The following is a 19,944-nucleotide window of genomic DNA, read 5'->3' as shown; positions in this document are numbered from 1 at the left end:
TCATGCCTTATGTCAATTCTCACTGGCAGATAATTTATAATGGGATTTAGAGAATGCCCAAGATATTAGAATTGAATTGAAAATTAAAAAAAATAGAGGGAGTTTTAACTCTCAAAAGTTGAAATTCCACTCTATATGATTTTTACTGCATAAAATATATGAATAACTATTCTGTAGTCAACTCTAAAAATATTTAATGCCTTCATTATGGTAATTTTGGAGGTATTATGACCAGGAACCATTTTACTCGTTTTTTGTATCTCCCAATTTCAAACGAAGCTGTCATAAGCAAATATTCAGGAGTAGTTTTCAAAGTAATAGTGGAAATATTATTGTCATGGTGTGACCAAAATAAAGGATCACTCACGCTAATTAATCTTCATTATAATCAACAAGACTAAAAATTTACATTGAAAAGTTAATTCTTGGTCAAAATAAAAGGTTTAGCTTGCGCCAAAAATTGATCACTGATAGGCAATATTTTATATAAATAATAAAGTTAATAAATTCATAACTCACTGTGAAGACCATTCATCAATCTAGAAGGTAATGGCCAATGACTTTAGGCACACAGAGTTATTTTACAGTGGCACTCTGGATGCCATTACTCATACTTGGGGCATGTAATTTTTTGTCAGGATTAGAGGTATATCTGAAATTTTAAAATGAAATGAGCTGTTTTGGTATTGAGGCTGGTTTCATCATTTTGAATGTTTACCCATGAATCCTTATCATGAGTAATATTTTATTATTATTCCTTGACTGAATGTGTCAGATTAGAATAGATTAACCCTACCATTGACAAAAGCTGTATTTCTGTGCGTGACCAAAGTTTTTCTGTTGATTATTTACAAAAGAAATATGAAAAAGTTAGAACTAATTTGTGTGATTGCAAAAATGCAGAATTTGAGAAATAATTGATGGTGTTCAGAAATCAATTAATCAGCTTAGAGATAGTCTGAGGCAGGCATAAACTGTATACCTACCTACTTAATAATTCGACCTCAATTTAGAGCCCATTTGTGTACATATCTAAATGGAAACTGGAAAACCATTGGAGGATTCAGAAACAAGAATTTTGGGGAGGCAAACCTTGAAACTATGTGCTTTGCAATTTTTTTGCCCATTACTCACATAAGAGGCAGAATCGAAAGGGATACCTTAATATTTACTGGGTACACAGATTTTTTTTTTAGGGATAGCTCAGAAAATGAACATTACCATTTGTGCTTAAAATAATTATAATAGAAAAGATAGATCAAGATATAGGCTGCTAAAATCATTTTCAATCATAAGCCAACAGACAAGAAAAAAAGAGGTACTATTGGGTCTTGAATGGTTTATAGCACAAATGAAATAAACTAAAAACAAAACTGTTTGACGTTTTCTTTTTGGCTTTCATAGATCGAATGTTATGTGATTTCTATGAATGAAATGCTGAATATGTCAAATTATTTATCAGGGTCTCCCAGGTCCCACCTCTCAGAGGGATTTACTTGAAAAGCATGACATGGCATCATGAATGATCAAATGTTTTCTTGTAATATTTTCACCTTTAAAAGGCTTCCAATAGTTTCAATTCCACCATTGACAGTTTTTAACTAATAAGCACCATATTGTGTTCATGAGACAGTATGATAAACTAAAGGCCTAGGTTCTTACAACAATCTGCTTCTACCCCCTTTAAACCAGGAACACAGCTGAGTTTATAATCTCCTCCATTTTAAGCTTTGGACAACTCTTTCTCATTTGGGGGTCACCAATAAATGAGAATCTCTATCATCACCAAGCTGAATTATGCTTGTTAGATGTGCAAAATACCTAATTCTTTAAAGTTATGCTCAATTAAAGGGTGACACATCAAGGACTAGTGCATTGAACTCAAAGCTACATCAAAATTATTACCTCCTCCATTTTCATAGAAAGAATCGACATGCTAAAACCAGTCCTAAAATCAAGAGATCATGGAAAACATACCCAACATAATCATTCTTTAGCTTATGACAATCATTCTTTGGCTTATGACAATCATTCATTTTAATACCTGTTACCTGGCATCAATGCCCATTAAATGTGAAGTTGGCCACCTGGGTCTCACCTGTGAATTATGCATTAATATTAATATTTATACATGAGTTTACAAAGAGAAACACTATAAGAATAATCACATTTGATTGAATTAACCTGCTAACTGAAATTACCTCACTGAAAATTATTACTTAGTAAAAATTCTCATGACCCAAATTTTTTCCATGTTTCCATTAGAAATAAATTTCATTATAAATAATAAAATACACTCATCTAATCATTCGCTCAAATAAATATGCTCATCATACTTAAAAAACTAAATATTTTAAGTTTAAAGCTCACATTTGTTATCAATTATAATTGTTGCTACTTCACCATGCCACACAATGCACTGGATGATGGTTCTTCTTGTTAACTTCTAGAACCATGCATGGATCCCTTTATATACTTGCTCAACCATAAATGATTGATATATTACTAACAATGTCGGCAAAAATCAGTTTCCCCTTCTCAAAAGTTATATTCTTGTTAATGGTGTTCAATTGCAACTGTTTTAGGTTGGTTAATTTTTATGCATATGAGGAGCAACCTTTCAACATGATTGAGAATACATAACCGTTAAGTAGGTACTCGTCACTCTATTTGAAGCATCTATTGCCTTAGTTTTGTCTGTGCTCTTGAAGAAAATGCCAATTGTTGATGTCAACCGATTGTTGAAATGCGTACTAGATCAGCTATGCTCACACCTTGTTCCCAATTTTTGATTATTATACTTTCCATTTATATTATTATTTTTTATTTTACTATGGCTTTCTTATTACGAATTTGTCTTTGGGGTAAATTTTAAAACTATGCACAATATTTGATGAAACTTTGCACAAAAAATCACAATTAATATGTTAGAACAAAAGTTTGGAAAAATGTGAGAACACTAGCGACGCAAAGATGCTAGCAGAATGAGTGCTAGAGACAAACTTCAGTAGCAGGCTAACAATGAATCCGGGAATTCCCTTCTCTTGGTCACTTGTTATGCAAAAAGTTGCTTTTTAAGCGAGCCATTTTGGGGACCAATATTTTTGCTCATTATGCAAATTACTCGCTGTGCGAGGTGCTTGCTAAGAGAGGATTCACACATAAAAAAAAATTATACTGTCGAAAATTATAAGAGAGTGATACTTATGGTTAAATTATGACATGTATAAGATGTGTAATGCTTTTTTTCTAAATACACATTCAACAATCGTGCCTTGCCAAGCATATGTGTACCATCTTTTTACAATCACTGCCTATTATAATCTATGCTGCAATGAATTTTAATTTTTTCTAGCAGTAATGTGCAATCGGCATTATCACATTAGAAACCAAGTACAAATAAAAATAGAGATTATTGCTAAGTTCTATTGATGTAAAATGTGATAATTCATTATTATTGACATTCAACAACTTCCCTCCAACAAGTATGATAATTTTTTATCAAATTTGCTTTAAAAAAATTGTTTGATTTTTTTTCTTCATTGCCCCAGTTGATTCAAAATATGCAGCTTGGATCAATCCTGATTACCTTCCCCTATGTAGGCACCCTTTTATTCAAAATTCCTTTAGGGCGGGACGCTAACAAACCACAATTATGAAAAGACAGGCATGGCTTCATGATCACATTTCCTTGCACATTTAAAGACAATTTGTTTCTGCTGAATATGTAAATGCTTAATCTACTGATTATATGGACTTGAAACAAGAACAAGATGGTGTGGACACCAAATTTCTCAGCTGATAGCAAGATTATAGAATTCATTTGTATATCAGCCTTTATAACCAACTGTATTTTCTACAGTTACACAGGATCCTTCTTTTCCTTTTCTCAAAAGTGAACTGAAAGCTAATTAAATTAGGCATCCGAAGAGCATTAGCTGTCTTCACTCCAGACGTTTCGCAAAAGAGCAATGGATTACCCCACCTGGGAAATGTACTTAGTCATCATGTCATTCCTAAGTTGACCAGTTTGCTCACAAACAAGTATGTAAATTAAAGGTATACTCTAAATTGTCTTCAAATTCACACAATGTTTCACACAAGACCACCGGATTACTCCACCTGGGAAAATAATATCATTACCCAGGAAAAATATTCCTAAAATATGTTTCCTCTTCAATTCTTTCCTTGAACAAATCTTTACTCACATGCATTTTTGGCTTGATTACAGACCTGATTGTTTCTCTCACACTAGAAGTTTATTTTAGCTTTAGGTGATATGACTATAAGGTTGTATCATGGTGCCCAATGTGAGAAACTATCTCAAGGATGAACTTAGGTGGATTTCGATCCCGTGATTCAACCCTTTAGATTTCCAAAATGATTACTTAAGTACTTGCTATGATTATGTTTGGATGGATAGCACAAGTTCATTACCTATCAAGACTTTTTTGTCTGTCAGTTGTCACATTCTCACTGATTCTATATCATGCCTCGAGCATTACTGTAAAACCTCTGACATCCTACTTCAAGACAAGTATCTATGAACGGGTGTAAAATTTGGATGCATCTCTGGGGAACAAGCTGTGAAAGGATGACCAACAAAATAAAAAAAACAACTTTGAGGAAGGGTAATACAAATTTCTAGCAGTTGGTAGAGAGTGTGAGTGGTATGAAGGGGCATTTTCACCAGTGGAATGAACTGGGGTAGGTGTTGGTTATGCCCGAGGATGAGATGGCTGGCATCTAAACTCTCAATAAGGAGCTTAATAATGAATAATTGCAGAGTCCCCATCCTTCCAAGGATTGATTAGGGGCCTCTGATTAGAGTTGCTAATTTAATGCATTCCTTTTAATCTGTATTAAGATTGTAGCAGTCTTGGCAGTCAAGTGAAGTGTAGGGAAATGAAGATATATCTCTTATCCATTACTGAATTTGCTGATGTAACAATCAATGTAGTAAAGTTCTACCACGACAGCAACATAAAGAAGAAGTGGCGATCATCTTCTTATTTAGACTAATACATTTTGAGTCAGAAGTTCTACAGGCTACAACTCACCTTCACTTTTGCTTTATAAGTCAGCTTTCATGCCTCAGCATGGTACAGTTAACTCCCTAGAGGAAACACAACAGTATGAAGCATTTAGACCACATATTTTTTTCATGAAGTAATGGATTCAGAAATGATCCCACAACTTATGTCACCTAGTTTTGGCATGTATAAATGTTCTAAATGTACTGGTATCCTTCATATATGGGAGGTTTTTCATCAGGACTTTCTTGAACCAAGCAAGGGTATATTGAAATATTCATAGCTACATCATACAATGATGATTACTGTCAGCCACTTTCAAAGATATGGTTCATATAGGTCCTCTTAATCATGTGCTCTTACATGTTGTGAAATTCAGTTATCTGAATTGTGCAATGAGTGTCTCCTTGGTAGAAGACACTTCATTACACTTTAACTGTATCCATCATAAAGTAACCCTACCCAAGGGCTCAGGGGTCAAATTAATGATTTCCAAAAATCTGGGCACCATAAAGGACCAGGAACCATTTACATTAAGGATTGATTAAAATTGACAGTGGTGAAGATTTTTCATAAGCGATGTGTGAAAACTATAATGAAAAACATCAAGAAATAAGAATAATAATAGATTCAGAAAATGACGCCAAAGTAGCTTGAAGTAGTACGGCCCCACAAAATTAATGGGGCAAGAATGGTTGTCAAGAAAGGTTTGGGAATGGAAACCACAAGAGAGAAGTTGAACAGGCACACTGTAAAAAGAAAGGATGGAACAAGTGAGGCAAGATATAAGAAAGAATAAGAAGATCTGTCATAAAAAAGATATCCTTGGAGAAAAGTATCCAAGAAACAGCTGGTAAGGCAATAACAATCTCACTTATATAGTATGCATTGTGGGGAGTGCGTATGTACTTCATGCAAGTTAAATGCATATTTAGGCACCAGAACTTTCAGGGAAGCACATGTGGCACAGGGAAAGGAATCGGACCCCCTATCCCAATTTGTAAATTTCACAAGCAATTGAGGTATATGATGTTAAAGAGGTGAATTCTAACCCTCACCTATCAAACCATCATTCCATTTACGCAACACATTTTTATTTGATAGGGTTTTTCTAAGATGTGCTTTGAATTCTGGGTATTGCAGCCCCATGAGGGTTTGAGAGAAGATTTTATCATGATTTTTATGACTGTAATTATTGACCCCATTCCCATGCTAGTAATTTTTTTTATCCATCTGGTGTAACTTTTATCCTTCGAACATGGCACTTATGGGCAGTGGCCTTGCATACTTAGGGGTGACAGTTTTTTGGGCCTATAAAAGTGAAGGTGACATGAGTTACTGGCTTTGTGGCTTCCGAGTCCTGAGTCAAGTGGCAACTGCTACATCTAACCCCCTCTGAAATGCCTCTGTATACAAGAAATGATCCTTTGTGAAGTATGTCACAGCTGGCCTACCAGTATGCTGCTTAACATATCCACAGTCCTGAGCATAATGAAACAAGAGTAAGTTGACACAAACAAATTATACACTTGCAACCCCTATTGATTTGATTTCACTGCTATATATCAGTGACATTTATGAGTTCTCTGCAGTAAACTTATGTTTTAGCATTAATTGACTGAACACCGGGCATTGAAAGTGCTTCAAACTGCTTACTTTTTTCGTATTAAACAAACTGTTAAAGCTTTACATATAAAATAAATACATAGCATAAAATCACCCATGCAACTTTTACATCATTAGCTCAAAATGCAAGAAAATCATGCAAGGTAGTGGAAAAAAATTAAAAAGTACATTTCGGGCTGGTTTAAAATTTCTCCTTAATTACAATTGTTAGTTAATGTTAAGTTATGTTAAACATGGAGATGACTGATGAAATCCAATTTTATAAACAAATAAGACTGCTCATTAGTGGATGTAAATATTGGAACCATATCAGTGTTGTCTGTCAGTTACTGAGCTGTGTAACGGTAGGCTTTGAATTTGACTAGCGATTGTAAAAATGAGTTTTGACCTAAAGAGGAGGTGTAAGTTAATCTTCATTTTAACAAGACTTTATAAAACCTGCCTTTCAATTAAGAGTTGTTTTGAACCTGCATCATACCAAAAAGAGCCTACTGTGAATGACCCCAGGAGAATGAGAGCATTTGATTTTGGCTGCTGGAAAGCTTGAAATCTGTTATTGTAAACAAGACTATTTTGTGCAGTGATATTATTTTGAAAACTCAATGTCAATTTAGATTGATGAAATAATGTGCCAATCAAGTTCCTATCTTCAACCTACATGATACTAAACATGGGTTCCAATTAAAAATTCCAAATTTTGATAATAAATGAGAGAAATGCATGACTTTATATACCACTATGTGAAAGATGATGTTCTTAAGGAAGCATAAGCTTGCAAATGCAAACTATGGCAAATTGAAAGCTAAAGAGGTTAAAGGTTAAGAAAGAGAGTTACAGAGCTTAAAAGGATTAAGGAATTTTGTAGTTTAATTACTAATTAGATTAAGCAGAAGTTAAAGATAAGGTTATGGGTGTTTACATTACGATATTTTGGCTTATGATGCCAATTAACATTCATTGAAAATTAAATGTACATATATTCCATGTGAAAATAAAACAATTGTGTGGCATGCATCTCTAAATATTTATTATTTACTATAAGAATTGTTTTCACCATAACAATATCACTTAAGTAACACAAATATGGTTTTTACACATAAATGACAGTCAACCTTTGAACACTTTAACAACCCCTCTGGTCTATCACCACAGGGATATAAATAGATTTCATTTCAATTATAATAAGATCACAACTATAAGATGCCAGTCAACAACTCCAAAATGTTTCAGAAATATGTTCACACCAACATCATTCGATTACAGTATAACTAAATAAAACTATTTCACATTTCAACACGACTACAATTTTAACAGCACTTGGAAATTTCCCTGAATTGACAATTATAAAACATTTCAATAACTTCATATATATATATAGCCACAATAGCATTATAAAAATATGACATGTTACTATTGATAATAGGCTATGCAAGTAGGTATTTACATTCATAATTACAACCAACTTCAATGAATCAAACGACAAGGACTAAAAACAGCAAAACTCGGAGAAGATAAATAAAAAATTTTATTTGGCCTCTTGATATTGAATTTCAATAACAAAAAGCTATCAAACGCATCCTAAAGTGTACAATATTTGGCCTATGTATTTCAGTTTACCATCCGCTCAAAATTTAATTTTATTTAAAAAATCATAAATTAGCCATTAATTAATATTATTCATAATCAAAACCCATATCCACTTCGACTTTAGAGGCCATTTCCAAATATAAACATTATTAAGCTGTAAGAAAGGTAAGTTACTGTTAGGCATAAATTCAACTTGATGAACACTTTTTCTCTCTGTGTTAGCATACCTGCAGCCTAAACAATGATGATTTCCCCACATAAAACTGCATGTGTAGGTGTAATAGAGAATTATGGAAAGATATTCTATGTTTAGCATTCATAAACTATGTTGCACTTGCATAATGATATAAAATTCATCTCATTATTTGTATCAATATCCAAACATTTATTTTTGCAGCTTATTACTATGAACCTCAGTAACTAGGCCTATTTAATTTGACTCTATCAAAATTATAAGTTTACTGAAAGTTCATTTTTATTTAATAATTGTCACTTTTATACTAAATGTTCCAATATTTTTTGATAATTTGTACAGTAGTTCACTAAAAATGTACATTCGAATTTCCATGATGGGCAATCTGAAGTAAAAGAGTGCACATTTCATTCTTGACAATTGTTACTTATACAATTAACACTGAAGTGCACGACTTTCCTCCACAAAGGATCCAAATCAGAGTAACAATTATGAGTCATACAGAGAACATACAAATGCTACATTATTTGTTTTTCAAGCATCAGGATTTTACCATAGATCCACCTTACCTTTCAACTAATTTACACAGTGTATGAAGATTAATTTTAAATTAATATAATGGAGCTATTTTCCTAAATTAACTTAAAATCAGGTTTTCACTTTCTAGGTACCTTAGTCTATCTCAAAATTGAATGACAGGGAGGGTATACATGTTTTTACGATCAATTAGAATCAGTACTTTTAAAGTTTATTCATTAAATACCATTTGCTTGATTGATTATACTGCAATATTTACCAGAAAGTAATATCTTCTTTGTTTTCATGGTTAAATGAGACTTACTCATTTGAAAGAGACAAAATGTTCAAAATTGAGATAGGTGAATCTTTATTCCCAATTACCTTTGATGATGCAGGAGGTTTCAGCCTGATGAAAGAACAGTTTTACAATAAAAAAATTTGAAAAGAGGAACAATTTGTTCAATTTTCAGACTATTTTAACTGAACAATGAGTAACATCATCGATTAAGCTGCTTAAAAAGTCACTTCATTCGGTACTTCTGTTTGGAATATGAATTTCACAGAAAATTTTTGAACAACGCAACCACATACTTAAAAAATAATCCCATTCACATCTTCATCATATATTTTCATTGGATTATAATTAAAAGCCATTGTTGAATAAGTTCATTACAACAATTTTCCATTAAAATTCCTACACATTCACATTGACTACCCAAATTGTAGAAATCCAATCTCTTATTTTCACCTTAGCATCAAAACTAGTTTATTTTGAACAATATTTAAGCCCTAAGTGTAAGTAATATGTAGATAAAATATTCCAAAAATTGAAAAATGAATACAAATACTGCCTGTAAATAATTCACAAAGCAAACTGCAACTACAGAGGTATTTTGATATTTTCCTTGGAATTTTATGATGGAAAATTCTAGGACAATTAATTCCTTTCTAGGAGAATACATGGTTATCCTTAGATGTGAAAACATCTTAATGGCTTCAAAAACAAGGCTCTTATGAGAGAGTTTTCACATTGGGAATTCATTAACATTGTTACACATTGTGTACACAGGTCTCCATACATAATGCATTACCTATGTCAATATCACTATACGATGATCGTAATGAAAAAGCTGATATTAGGATTGATATGGCCTTGGTTTTCATGAATGCATACTGTTTAAGAATATAGAATTAGTAAAAACATCTGAATAAGTGGAGAGGAGAGAAGTAGAATATTTAATTTGTGAAATACAAAAACATTATTTGATGCACCCTCATAATAACTGAAATGAATTTGGATAATTGATAAGATAGAATCCACATGTAAGGAATCATTTGTCCAAGTAGGACAGCAGATACACATCATTTTAAGATAACTTATGCATCATAACAAAGGTAAAGTTGTTGGTTTATGAAATTCGAAACACTAATATAGGTAAAAAAAAATTACTTGCATGAATATACATTACTAGGAGAGTTTTGGAGGTATGAACTCGATAGGCCTATTCACAGTTGCATTTATTAGAAACAATGCAATCAAGCCAGAAATCAATATTTCAAGAAAATTTACATTAAATAAATTTTAAAAATATTTTTCCTACATACACACATACTGACTGCAAATGGAATCATATGCCAAAAAGTTTTTAATTCTACAGAGTCTAAATCCCTTGGCCAAATTAGCTCATATTCATGACATACTATATTCACTGATTTGTTATTTTCAGGTTTCACTAAATTCCCAAGACAAGAGAATTATTTGGTAGTCTGTGTCCATCCAAAACCTACCTTAACAGAGTAGGTTACCTATGATAATAATGATTCCTTAGCCTTAAGTGACTTGATAAAAATATAATTTACTTAATAGTGACTTACATGCAAAACAAAATAAAATAGCAATCAATAGAACAATTAATCTACATGTATTTAAATTAAATTTTCACATGAATTCAATAAACATAATAAACGTTAATGAATATAACACGGTATTAGGAACAATTATTTGAAGAGTTCATTTGATGATTGATCATTTTCAAACTTTTCATTCATGTTATACTGAATTATGTATGCATGTTGAAGATAAGGCCTTTGTTGACGCTGAGACATCAAACACACCACATGTAACATATTTACAGAGTTGTCAATTACATCAGAACTATACTGATGCCAATATCATGGTGCAATCAGACTGATGTTATAGTTATGGACTGTTTTTCACTTTCATAACTAAAAGTAAATAAGTTATTTGCTCATTCACATGCTTAATCATGATGCCTCATTCATGCCCAAATATTTTGGTTCTGGTTCATGGAGTTTAACAAAAAATGAGCATTTTTTCATGAGAAACTTTCATCAAAGAAATATTCTACGTCAATAGTTGTGCTTAGTCTTAAAGAATAAATTGTTAAATTTAAGTAATTAGCTTATGCTGAAAGTGTTCCTGTCACTACACAATATCTCTAATAAATTCATACGCCCATATTTTAAAATCAATAGTCAACTGGTAACTAAACAAAGAAGTAAATTTTCTAAATTGAAGATTAAATTTTTAAAACAAATTGCAATTTTACAATAGTGCATTGCAGTAATCAAACTTCAGTGAAATATCATTAAGTTTTTCTTTCATCCAATATATAGAGAAGTATTACTTGAAATTAAAAAATATACAGAATCACTTGTATGCACGAGACATATAAATTCAACGTATTTAATAATGGAATTCTAAAAAAAAACAAATTTTAAAGAAAAAATAACCGTGTATAATGTTTCACCATTTACTTCTTATAATATACATACATACTTCACTAAATTCTGGAGGAAACAAAAGAGGATATCGTGTCCTGCTAACAATAAAATAAGGGATAACATTTGAAAATATCTACAAATACAAATTAAATAACAATAATACAAAAGGTTATGTTATCACAGTCAGAAGAAAAAAAATGATCATTAAATTATAGAATAAAACAATATAACAAGCTGATAAATATGAAAATTTAAAGATAAGATTACATATTTCTTCACAACACATGATTAAATTGCACAGAGTTATCCTAACATTCCATTGCTAAATATGAAATAACTTTTATTTATCAATTTTAATATTGTTTGTAAATGGCCAATGTTCACAGTTTCAATCAATCATAAGTCAATAGGCATTACTGAATTGCTACAATGTTCATTCAATTTCACCACCAAATCAATTTTATTAAAAGTTTGCATCACATTAAAATAGAAAAACCCAATGACTAAATTTGCTAATTAGAAAATTCGAACTAATGGCTATCTTTCAAAGCAGTGCGAGAAAAACTTCTTAATACATTCCTAAATTCCTAATATGGTTTAAAAGAATGACTTTCAATTTGAAATATTATTCTTCAAAATATTTGAAATACTAACGAATTATATGTGTATTAGGAATTTTATCCTTTAGCCCATACTGATAGCATAAGGTCAATTTTTTTAGAATTCTATTCTAGATTTTAGCTATGCATAATGGAAAAAAAAGCTTTTGTGAGAAAGAATTAGAACCAAGGGCTGCCAATGTCACCCGTCACAGCAATTAGCATATATTCATCATGAAAAGTTAGTTAAGACTTCAACACTAAGTATGTATATCATAATGAGGCCAAAATTTCTCACTGATTATTGTTTAGCATATGATTAAATTGTTTCATAGATTTGTCTTTTTCAAGTCAATTTTTAAAATAAAGCTCCAACAATGCTTTGTTATAAAATATGAGAGAAATGATATAGATTTAAGAGAACTTTGGATGGATGTAAGAAATTCTTTAACATTGGTGGAAATTTGTTATATACAATTCATGATGATGGTACACCTACTCCCATTGTTTTAGTAGTTGAGGTTTTAGTAAGGCATTGATTTTCATGAATGATATTGATGAAAGAGGAGATAAACAAATACTAAAATTAGGTGTGAAAACAAAAATTGCTTTGTCAACGCATTATGTACCAGGGAAAAATATATCTTAAAATCTCTTGAAAATTAATAAATGTATCAACAGAACATACAAAATCTAATAAAATTTGAAAATATTTTCTATTTTATTTTTCCATTTATTTACCACCTATTCATTTAATATCATTAATATTTTGTATTGTAACCTTTCTCAGAAAGGTAATCCAATGTATTAGTGCAGATGATGACAGTCAATGAAGTCAATCTCTTTTTACACTAACAGCTTGCCTCTAAATCACATAACCCATAATTAAATGGGATGAAAATGTTAACTTTCAGGTGAATGAATTCATAAATAAAGTACCTAATAGTTTCTAACATTTGGGTAACTCCAAAAGTCCTATGACCACATTGATTTATACCAAAATAAATACAGCAAAAGATATGATTCTTTCAAATGGTTTTTAAGAAAAATAATTAAAAATAGATGAAAAATATGTTTCCCATCTCTTTCCACCATTTAATTACTTTATGTTGGAGCAACTACTAACTATCCAAGCTATTTTCAAAACATTTGCAGTCCTAAATTTTAATTCTTTTCAGTATTTATGTATTACATAGCAAACAGCAAAAAATATAACATAGTATTTGATTATCAGGAAAGATATACTTTTACAACCCTATACTTTTAAGTTACAGAGTTAGTTAAGCATTTTTAGTAGGTTTATATTATTGGGAAACTTTTGTGAGGAGGTTATAAGATGGAAAACTGAAATCTAAATGTTTTTTAACAATCTAAGCTTTCTGTAAAGAAATGGTACTAAGGGCTCAACTTTGTGTTTTGAGGGAATTATATTCTTTAAATAAACTAATCAACATAAATACATTTTGATACTATCAAAGCCAAGCTGAAATAATCAATGATTAGATATACAAAATTAACTTAGTCATGAAATTATTATGGCACCTATTCTACCATCAAAAGATTACTGAAAGAGAAAAGAAACATGACAAATCATGAACATATGTATATCCATTAGAGCAATATATCTTTTAATAAGAGGCCATTATTGTGATTTGAAGGAAGTTCAAACTTCAAATCCCAAATGTCAAAAAGTCAAACCCACAAAATCTTAAAGATTGATATTTCAATTGGAATGGAGGATTCATCAACATTCCTTACCATAGCTTCAATATAAGTCAATAAACAACGTTTGGATCTAAATTTGTGTAGATATAAGACAGAGCCTGTGGATACCATCAGAGTAGGAGGAGCAACAAACACAATTTCACCATCAGTTGCATAAATATTAGAATTTTAAAATTATTCGTTTTTCACAATTAATAGAAAAAATCTAATCTCATCCAGTAATTTGTGTTGTACCTACAAACTCCTGGATAATTATGAAAATGATTTAACTTTCCAACAAAGATAGAGTGGAAAATTCACTTGCAGCAAATTATAGTCGACCTTTCGAATTTTTTGGGGATGACAACTTAAAAAATACTTACACAAGACCCTTGGACTAAGGTATTGATTCCTTGTTTATGTATTTCCTCAATTGCTACCTCATAGCATATATTTATAATACTGCGGCTAAGGCTCAATAAAATAAATGATTTCAAGAACCAAAATTTGATTCCACTAATGCTGATAAAATATTTAATGCACATCACACTTGCAAGGTCTGATAAATGGGGTAAAATAATTTGTTGATATGCTACTGTCAGCATTTAGTCCCTAATTTTGTTGAAAATACTGGTACTAAAAAAATTTCACAATCATAGGCTTCAGAATAAGGGGATGGATGGTATCCAGGAAGGAACTAAATAAATGACATCAAATTTCTTGCTGTCACTTCAGGCCACTCAACTTTGTAATTATCTTGCTATTATGGCACTAGACTTAACCACACACGGAGAGACTCCCTAAACAAACAATGTTGCAGTTATGCACAAATCTTAATAGTAACCAATAGCTATACTGAGCAACAATCAAATAAAGCAAATAAAATTACCTTGAGCTACACTTTTCTAATGCAGTGTCAACAGACAAGAAATATGTTAGGGCATTTGGCTTTGAAAAATTATAGCATAAAAACTTCTCTGATTGCTTTTCATAAAAATTCTTCTATGGCACAAAATAACATCATCATACTATATGATCTTAATAAACAATAACTTAAATTATGGCTAGGTACAGCTTTTCAGAAGATGAAAGAATTTGAAAAGTGCTCAGTTAAAAAAATATCACTGAGTGTAGAATGCTGAAAAATCACCAAATATTTATAAAATTTACTTTTTATACATATTGGTTAACTGTAGCTATGCATTACAACCTACATTTAGGCCACTGATGAGTGTAAATCTAGAAAGATCAAGAGTTAGCATTTCTACTACATTTTCTCCAACATGAATTATCTCCACTTAATCTTTTTTTTATAAAAAAAAGTTACCATACATGGCAGCACCAAATATTTATGGAAACAGGATACATGTCTCAGAGGACATTTTCATTAGAAACATAGTTTTTATATTATTTAGACAATAAAATATGGTAACTAAGTATACCAGATATATCTTAAGTCATACCTGAAACAAGGGCATAAAATTCACTCATAATAACATTTCATCACATCATTAATATCAGAATATGAATACCTTACTTTCCAAGCCAATTATTTTGAGTGAAAAAGAGGATTAATTACTCTTTTATTTCTCTCATCAAGGCAGTATGGCCTATGAGGAGATTGCATCATCAGCAATAATTCACAAAAGGAACTTTTCACTCAAAATATATCAACTGAAATGATGTGGAATTTGAAACAATTAGTCATTTTTCAACAAAATATTATTTTTAAGTTTTCAATCATGATAGCAACCATATATATATAATAACTTCTTCTTTTTCCTGAAGGAAAAACTATAAAAATATGGAATGATATCTAAATACAATGACTCCAGAGGGGAAATGAACACTCGGAGACAAGTTAACTCTGCTCTATGAGCATTTCCCAAGCACGACCAATGGAAGTATGAACTTTGCTGAAGAACAGTCATTTAATATATGACGATTAATGCTGGCACATGCTGCATTCATTCTAAACATCCATACAACTTACAATGACACAGCTGTCAAACCAACTACTATTAAATGTCCATCTCTGGCAGGTAGAAGCAAATGGGTATTTCCATTCGTGACTGCTACTGACTCAATAGGTATATGAAGAGGGAGCTCGAACACCGACTTCAGCCTGAGTTGATTGGGAATAAAAAGAAAAATTAGTTTTGCAAGCATTAATGATCACAGTTTTTCAAAATCACAACAACTCACAAAAATTCAAATGAATGTTGCACTTTTAGGAAGAAAGAAATTTATATTAAATAAATTATGTGAATTGTTGAATTTACAGAACCTTGCAGAAGGAACAGAACTATATGAGATGTTCTCTGGTCTCCAACAGCTCTCACCTTGATTTTAGATTTCAATTGATTCAAATATATCCTTCTTCTTCTCACTGAGATGAAATGCATGATTCATTGCCACTTGTTGGATCCGTGTAATGGATAGATCTTCCAGAGTATTTTCTTATTTTAATTTCTGGAGGACTATTGCATGCATACATAAAGCTCTAAAACTCTGACTTCACTATCACCAATAAATTTAACGATACATTTAGTACTGTGATAATAATAATATATATTGATACTAGGACTTAACAAAGTAATATATAGGACAAGTCATAAAACAAAAAAGCAGCTGTTTCAGTGCTCTGAACAATCAAGAAACTCTTCCACACTATAATATCATTTATCTATAAGAAAATGCTTGAGATATTTCTTAAATGTACCCCTAGAAGGAGCAGATTTTATGCCTGGCGTGAGATAGTTGAAAATTTGATGTACATCAACACTCTGTCAAGTATTATGCCAAATGTACTCAAGCATTAATTATTAGTTGTTTCATATTACCCTTAACATATGTACATAAGTAATAAATATACAGACAAGGTAAAATTAGAATTTTCACTTTGAAAAAAAATAAGGTTTGCGAGTTTGCCATGGGGGTATTTTTGCTATATACCTGATACATCTTTTTTGCATTATAAAAACTCCACGAAAGCCAGGTGATGCACCTCAGAAAATAATTCCGTTGCTCATATACGACTGAAAGTTGCCATGGTAAACCATTTTTAGTATATTTAAATCTGAAATGTTTGTGAGACTTCATAGAATAAATCCATTTTTTGCCAAAGTGGAACATAGACCATTGGTATGGATTCCCCAGTTTCAAGATTCATCAATAAACAAGCCTTAAAACTTGGTGCTGCATATCCTTTCTATGGGCTGGCCTTTTAAGTACAGGTCTAACTGGGGCACTTCCTTTCTCTTTTTTAAATTGAATATAATTGGTTTTCAGTACATTTATTTATAGCAAGTTGATGCTAAACCATTTTTCCAAGAGCAATAATGAACTATCAAGCTTAGCTTGCAATAAGCTAGGGTCCTTGTGGCTCACTGCCGGAGTTGTATCATCTGCATACAAAACTATGTTGTTATTCTCAATATATCTAGGCAAATAATTGATATATAGTAGAAATAATAATAGCCCAAGAATGCAACCATGTGGTACCCGGACACTTATCGTTTCTATGGGTGATATGTGATTTATCATAATGATGTCGACCCCAATGCCAAAATCTCCGCCATCTGTTTCCAATCCTTTAAATATGATAGAAGCCATTTATGTAAAATTACCCTGATCCCATAACATTCACATAAGAATGTCATGGTCCACAGTATCAAGTACACATGAAAGATCATTGAATATAGCAACAGCGTATTCCCTCTCAAGTCCCTAGATGTCACTATCTTTTTTAGAAAATTTGCAAGAGCATCATTGGTATCTTTTTACCCTAGCCAATTTTTCCATACTCAAAATTTTATTTTTAATGATACATTTCATATGCCTATCTCTCATTAAGGACTCAAATATTTTACAAAAATTAGTCAATAAGGACACTGGTGAATAATTGTTAACACCATCCTCATTCCCTTTTTTATGAATAAGTTTTATCTTTGATATTTTTAGATAGTCTGGACATTTGCCATTTGTGAAGGACTCATTTATTGTTTCAGATCAGATAGACTGACCCCTCCCCATTTTTTAAGGTTAAAATTCCTTTCTTGTGTTCCTTTCCCCCAATTACATTATTTACTACTTGCCATGATGGTTTAGAGATATTCTCAGATTGGCTTAGGACTTTGTTGTAATATGATTTCCTTGCATGAAGCAGTAAAGACTTATATGCTTTTATATACCTCTGAAAGTAGTTAATGAAGCCTATACCATCCTAACCTTTTTTCAATGCATATAATTCCCTGCATTCGTTGCTGGCTACCCTCACCTCATCTGTCACCCAGCATTTAAATTTATTATAATCTTTCACAGGAACTATTCTTCTTGAAAAGCATTCTTCAGAGTTTAACACCACTTATAAAATAAACTTCCATTTCTGGTATACATTTTAAACTGTACAAAGTACCCCATGACATCTTACTAAATTGCTCATAGAAAGAATTTACACTATTGATCAGGTAATCCCATCAATATTTCTTACACACCACCTCCTTTGATTTTGGGATGAATACCATTTCCGCATAATGGTTAGAAATGCCTAGGTCGACAACCTTTGAGTGATCACTTTCACTTAAGCGGAGATTAGTGACAACAAGGTTGATAATTCTGGAAGAGAATGCAGTCTCTCTGGTTGGGGAGCTGTAAAGTGAAATCCATCCGTACAGACACAGAATTCCACTAAGTTTAGCGGATAGATTGTTTTGGGAGGATATATCAATATTGAAATCACCACATATTACACCCTTGCTTTTTTCCAGACACTTCATAATAACTGCGCAAATTTTACAAAGAAATTGTTGAAATCACCTCCAGCTGATTGGTATAAATACATAACCGTCAAGTTTCCCATATTCTGAACTTTTGTTAACTCAATTGCTGCCATTTCTATACATCATCTTTTAGAAATCACTTTTTTCTCATAAAGAGGCATTAAATGAACACTTATTTCTCACAAAAATACACATGTCTCCATTTTTGTATTCTGTGCAACAAAATAAATTGGCCAATGTGTATCCATCAAAACCGAGCAATTGTATTTCTTCACTTTTACACCAGTGTTCACTTATGCCGAGAATTGAAATTTAGTATTCACACAATATTGAATTCATTAATTGGCACTTTGTTGCAGATAGACTGAATGTTTTTTTCTAACCTTATAATCTTGTTTAATAATGTGCCATAGCCATGCAGGACATGCATCTTGCACTACTTGTGTAATATTTTTTCAGCATGGCAAAAAGCACATACATGACAAAATATAAATAGCAAAAAACCATTCCTAAAACTGGTAAAATTGATATCCATAATTTATGGGTTATCAGTAAACTTATGTTTCAATTATTACATTAATTAAATATAACAGGCTTGAGTATCATAAATGGTATTGGACAGTGTTCAGTGAATGATATAAAACAACATTGAATTAATTTGTACTGGATGGTATAATGGGGTAGAATTGAAGTAAAAGGAGGATTAGTAGGCACCCTATTTCAGGAAGGGCCCTATTTCAGGGAGACCATTGGGGGTTGGTATCTACTGTGGAAGAGGGGCTATGTTCACCCAGGGTGAAATAAGCAGCATAGTTGTAGCATTGATCTGTTTTTTTATTGAGTCACTTTAGTACTAATTCGCTTTTAGCACTTAAGTCACCATGATTCAATACTAATTAAAATTAGAAAAGGAAATGTATCTTTTTTGTTACTAATAATTCAACTAACCTTATTAGGCTCCTTAAAGTTAAATCACCCGCATCATCAGTGGTAACCATGTGATGCTTGTAGTTCTGGCCTCCTCCAATAATTGTCAGTCCAGTTACCCTACCAGGAACTGGCTCTGACCCAAGATAATGGCCATTAACAGTAAAAACATGAAGGGAATATGCTCCCTGAAATTGGAAATATAAATGTTTTTGATGGGCAGGTGATTT

Source organism: Hetaerina americana, unplaced genomic scaffold (genome assembly GCF_022747635.1).
Source record: "Hetaerina americana unplaced genomic scaffold, ioHetAmer1.1.p SCAF_1, whole genome shotgun sequence".
Classification (NCBI taxonomy): domain Eukaryota; kingdom Metazoa; phylum Arthropoda; class Insecta; order Odonata; family Calopterygidae; genus Hetaerina; species Hetaerina americana.
The sequence above is the reverse complement of the archived record's forward strand: the minus strand, read 5'-3'. Positions refer to the sequence as shown.